Genomic DNA, 5910 nt, shown 5'->3' with positions numbered 1-5910 from the left:
TGCAGGCGGCCTCGCTCAGCGGGACGCGGGGAGCCGCATCGCCCTCCCGGAGCATGTGAGAGGCAGCGGAGGAGATAGAGCCAGATAGGGAGGTCCCCTCCCTCCTCCCTCCTTCCCTCCTCCCTCCCTCCTTCCCTCCGCACACGCTGAGCAGCGTCGTTCGCAAGGAGCGGCGGAGGGAGGGAGCGAGAGAGGGAGGGAGGCGCAGCCCCGGCCCCGAGAAGGGGGGGCTGGGGGTCTCTGCTGCAACACCCCGACCCCCAGCACCCCCTCTCCGTGTGCAGGCAGACAGGGCTAGGGGATGTGGAGGAGGATTTCAGGGTTTTGCCGGAGGGGTGGGGATGCTCCACCTGCAGCAGGAGGAGATGAAGGGGAAGTGGGGTTTGGGGAGCATCCCTCTGTCCAGCCCCTGGGGTGTGTGTAGGTGCTGAGAGCATCTTTACGTTGAGGGGGATGGTGACAAAGACTAGGACTGGAGACGGGAGGACGACCCTCAGCAGGACTGTGCGGTGAGGAAGGGATGGAGACCCCAGGCTGCCTCAGAGCCCCTCAGGGTAGCTGCCCACCCCAGCTGCCCCAGCACCCAGCATTGCTGAGAGCTGGGCAGTGTGGCAGCTCACCCTCAAGTCTCCCCAGCACTCCTGGTGAGAGGCTTGTGGGGGCTGGTTTTGGCAGGCACGGGTACCAGGGCAATGGGAAAGCTCTGGGTGCCAGGCTGTGCCAACCCAAGTGTCAGACACACAATTAATTACTGCAGCCCCAGAGCCACAAACACTAAATATGCTGTCGCCGTAGTGCGTGGATAATAGCAGCTCTTTGCAAAGTGTTTCTTTCTCCCCTTTCTTCTCTGTGTGCAAGAGACAGCGACTGCAGAGAGCACACAGCAGCTCTCTACTGCTTGATTAAGTCAGCAGTGAAGACAAAATGTGCCTGTACAGCTCAGGCTTAAGGAGGGATTTGAGTGTGTGTAAGGTACAAATTAGAAAATGGATGTGATTTAATCACAACAAATCTAAACAGCCCTGCTACAGAAACCTTGCCATCAAAGAGGGCTTTCTCTTAAATGTGGGCACAGTGAGTGTATAGTCCTGACAAAGGAACAACGTGTTTGGGGATGAGTTATTAAAGCAGGAACAGAGAGAAGACTGGGGAAAGCCTGATGTATACCAGATAAGTTATCAGTTATAGAAGAAACGGCTTCCTTCCGTAATAATTATTTGCAAATCAGTCCTCAGTTCTGGATACTCTGGTGTCTGGACACCACAGCAGAGACAGAGCAGCTTCTGTCAGGCTTGGGATGCTGCACAGACAGGAAACCAGGCACAGACCCTGCCTGGGAGAAGGTGAACTGCTTGTTTGGAGGAGCCCGAGTGAATGCAGCAGACAAAGAGGAGGGGGGAGAAGCGATGGCAAGCCCAGGCCTTCCTGCAGGTGTGCACAGTGGGTTGGGTGTGAGTCCCAGGCTGTAAAATACCGTACACTGGAGCGTTACTAATCCCAGCTCTTGGGGACTGTGCCCCTGCTGGCTGGGGGGGCATTGCCACCGCAACCACAGCAGCTTTGGCTGTGCTGGGGAAGGGCTTCCCGGAGAAGACAAAGCACAAGAGAGAAGAATGCTAATGCACAGGGCGCTGAGGTGCCTTGGTAACAGCAGCAGAGCATTGCGGCGGCAGCAAATTGGTGCTGAGCCCGGTTCCTGTTGGGAACCAGGAGCCCCAGAGTGGGGAGGCTCCACCAAAGCACAGCTGCATTCGTGGGAACTCTCAGAAGTCTCCGCTGGCCGCTTCCCCCAGCTCTTATCGGCGCACCCGTTAATCTTTGGCATCAAAACTGGAGTTGGCACCTCCAGTTCCAGGTGCAAGGTGCATGTCTTTGACCTTGCCATTTCCTCCATAAACACCCTGCGAGGTGTAAGAGCAACAACGGCCCTGTGTGGGCACCTTCTGGGTGAGCTCAGCCCCTGTGGTGACAGCAGCACCCAGCTGGCAGGGCAGTGGTGGGGATGACTGCGGGTCCTGGGCAAGAGAAGGCCTTCATGGGGCTTGGACTATTGTCCTTGCAGGGAAACTCCAAGAGTACTGATGTAAATTTGGTCCTCATGTGTGAAGCACAGCCAGGTTAAAATTAGATTCAGCATATTCAGATTTCTCTTTTCTTTGCTTGTCTGGTGAACCCCCAGTTTCGTGCCTCTGACCAGTTTCTTAGCCCTGGAGATGAATTTGCCACTCTGCCTGTGCAAGGACCTTCCTGGCCACAAACCAAACAAAGCAAAGAGTACAGTTTGTCCTTCCAGATATGATTAAGAAAACACAAATGAACAGGGAGTTAAAGGAGGAGGTTGGCCATGGGAGAAGAGGAGCATGAGACCCATTATCAGGAGTCAGGTGGCTGTCCTGGGAAGCAGGAAGACTTAGGAAGACTATGACCTGGGAAACATTGATGGCTTGGGATATGCTGTAGAATCATAGAATGGTTTGGACTGGAAGGGACCTTAAAGATCATCCAGTTCCAACCCCCATGCCATGGGATATGTGGCAGGGATCACAGCTCACTGACACTGATGGAAATCATCTTCAAGAGTTTTTGGGCATCACCAGGCTGACATGCAGGTGCAACCGAGAGCGTGAGACACATGAGCTTTCCATCTGCCATTTCCATCCATGCATGAGGATTGCCTAAACCTATTATTTTGAGGGCATTTTCCATGCTGCAGCTATCTTCCTTGACCTCTAAAAGATCTGGCTGATCCTGATCTCAAGATGAAAGATTGCCACCTCACGGGCTGTGAACACCCGTCTGTGAGATTAGGCCCTGAATTATTAATACAATCAATGACTACCTCTTTTCATCCTGGAAGAGGCACAAAGGAAAGCTACGGGGGCCCTGAAAGGGAGGGAGGATTCTCGAGCAAGGGGGGGAAGAAGTCACCAGTGGAAACTGGTTTTCTTTGGGTGGAAACGCCTCCTGTGTGTGTTTTATTTTGGAGGCAGCAACAATGGCACCATTCAGGAGGTGACAGCCCAGCTGTGTTGGTAGGGCTGATGGTGGCACTGGGAAACCTCCCATGGGGACTGTGTCCCCAAGCCCCTTCCAGCCCCTCTCCGGCATTCAGTGCATCGTGGTCTGCACTAAAATGGGGGCCCAAAGAGCCTGAACTGCCGAGCTAAAGCTTGTGGAGCCACCGAGGAGAGGAGGAGCTGGGGAGCAGGGGGATGTGCTCATCCTTCCAGTGCACAAAGCTACCAACACCTACACCCACAGGTCAGACCTGACCTGCAGGCAGGTGACAGAGCCTGTGTTTTGTGGGGTGCATGGGGGGGTTTTTTCACCATGGGAAGGTTGTGGACATCACCAGACTGAGGGATGGACTGCAAGGCCATGCTTTTGCTGCCTGGAGCACAGTAACCTTTCCTTTCCTCTCTTCCCTGTGGAAGCTTCAGTGTGGAGGTGTTGTGACCGTGTGCTGCTGGGTCTCTGTCCTGATCTTTACACTTTTCCTTGGATTGAGCCTGACTGACCAGTTTGGGACATTTTGGTGATACTGGTTCCTTTCTCCTTTCCCTGTTGCATTTGGGTGGAAGGTATCATGTCCCCGTCCTCATCCAGGACCAGAGAAAATTCCCCAGTTCTGAGCCCCACATAGAAAATGAAGCTAGTTGGAAACCAAAAATAAAATTCTATCTTTGCTCCGTTTTTCAAGAGGTTAAAAAAAAAATTATTGTGCTAGTGAAGCTATTCTTTCTGAGTAGATAATGTAAAGCATTGCTTCAGTGCTGGCCAAAATGTCTGAGAAACATTTTTTTTTCCCTCCTTTTAATTAAAGTTCATATTAACATTGCAAATAAGATAAGAAAAGAAGTGTTCAGTTACAATTATGTAGCGCTTTGTGATCACAAACAGATTCTGTAATCCCTACTCAGGGGGTTTCAGAGCTGAATTTAGCTTATTTCAGAGTACAAAGTTGAGCTCAGCCAAGACTGCTCTCCTACTCTGTATGATCCTCATCTGTGCTCTGGTCACACAAGGGACCCATGGCAAGCCAGGCTGCACAGCCAACAACATCCCACAGATGCATCAGCTGCCCTGGCTGGGGACCAAACCTCCTTTTTGCCTATGCAGCTATTTATTAATATTCTTCTACCTATTAGTTTTAAACTGATGCTTGCTTCAAGCATCAAAACCTGGTACTGGTTCAGCTGCAGTTGCTGATGAGAAGAGAGATATGAAGCTCTTCACTGTGGCTGAAAGTGAGCATTTATGGGCTCTGACCTGGCCAGCGTTGTCCTGTCCTAAGCAGGGCCATGGCCCATGGGCACAGGCAGGATCCTGAGCAGGTGGAGATATTCCTTCTCCCTGACCTGTTCTTCTAAGCTGTCTGACCTTAAAGTATTTGCAGCAGGCATGGGAGTAGTCCCCTGGGTTCAGCATGGCCACCCTGTGTTTAAATTTAGGCATGAGTTGAAATACCTGACTGAGAGCCTTGGAGTGACATTTACGGTAGAGCAACCCCTGGCACTTAATGGACTTAAGAGAGCAATGCAATCCCCAGCAAATGTGAAATTCAGCGCCAGGCTGTGTGTGGATAAAGCTACAGAGACAGGGAGATGGACAGGAGTCAAGTGCATCTGGGCTTCTGGAGAGCAGCCCCAGCTGCTCGTGGCTTCTGCTGTCATTCCTTGGCTTGATGTCACAAGATGGAAAGAGCAGAGGATGGAAGGTCAGTGGCAAGAGGATGCCCTCTCCACAAAAATAGTCCTTTGCTGTGCTACAGAGCTCTACCTCCGTTTCCAGGCAGCTGTTAGAGAAACATTTTTACATCGTTATGTCTCCTAGAGTGATCCACGAAGAGGAGCTTAGGGAGGCATTAGAGTTTTATGTGAGTTTAGGTTGCAGTTTGCAAAAGTGCTTTGTTCCTAAAATGCTGATTAGTTTCCTGCAGACACTGGTGTGTTAGAGGCAAGTCTGGCTAGAAGGTGAGGAAAAAGTCACCTGCCAAGCAATTTGGAGAGCTCAGGTCTCCCCAGATAGTTCAGTTCCATCAGGTGACTCATGCAGGACACCACCAGAAATCTCCGGTTCAGAAGGCCGCATCTGGAGAGTGAGTGGGGAGGTAAAATTAAATTAAATTGAAAAGTTCAGCCAAGGATTTTGGGGATTTTCTGGAGAGATAGTGTTAACTTCAACATCAATCACTAGAAATAAAGGCTAATGAAGTTCTGAGCTCCAAAAAGCAAAGGAACAATGTGGAGGGTCTCAATACCAGCAAAATGGCGTGAAGACACTGAAGAAGCATTAAATAATTAACACAAATGTCTGAAGGCACTTTAGACCTTTCTCCCCCGTTTCAGGCTATGCACTGTGGGGAGATTAGCTAAATTTGATATTACCCAAACCCTTGTGCCCCACCGTGCAGGGCTGATGTCCCCCCTCCCCGGGGCAGCCACCCTCCCCTCTGCTGCTGCCGGTGACCCCCTCTCCCTCCCTGCTCCGCTCCAGAGCCTCCTCACCCGGGGAATACAAATTGGGCAGCACTGGAGCATATGGAGGGGAAGAATGCTCAGCTGTGAGTTTCGGGGATGGGTATTATCCAAACGCAGCCACCAGCACGTCACCTTTTCAAAGGCTTCAAATCCGCTACAAATTGCTTCTGAATGACAATGGGAATTTCTCGCCCTTCACAAAGCCCCCCGTATTAGCATCTTTATTGGAATAAACTAGCTAATTTCTGCAGTCGAAGGGCTGGTCTGCAGAATCCGTAATTCTAATTAGATGGATATTCATCAGCACCCTGATGCTTGCGGGGTGTCTAGTCCAGCCAGGGGCTGCCACCTGCCCAAGTGTGGATCAGACAAAGGGAAGGGCAGCGTTCAGTCCCCGGGGCCAGCAGCAGAGCAGGACATGGCAGGGACC

Source organism: Pyrgilauda ruficollis, unplaced genomic scaffold (genome assembly GCF_017590135.1).
Source record: "Pyrgilauda ruficollis isolate IOZ18807 unplaced genomic scaffold, ASM1759013v1 scaffold23, whole genome shotgun sequence".
NCBI lineage: Eukaryota > Metazoa > Chordata > Aves > Passeriformes > Passeridae > Pyrgilauda > Pyrgilauda ruficollis.
The sequence above is the reverse complement of the archived record's forward strand: the minus strand, read 5'-3'. Positions refer to the sequence as shown.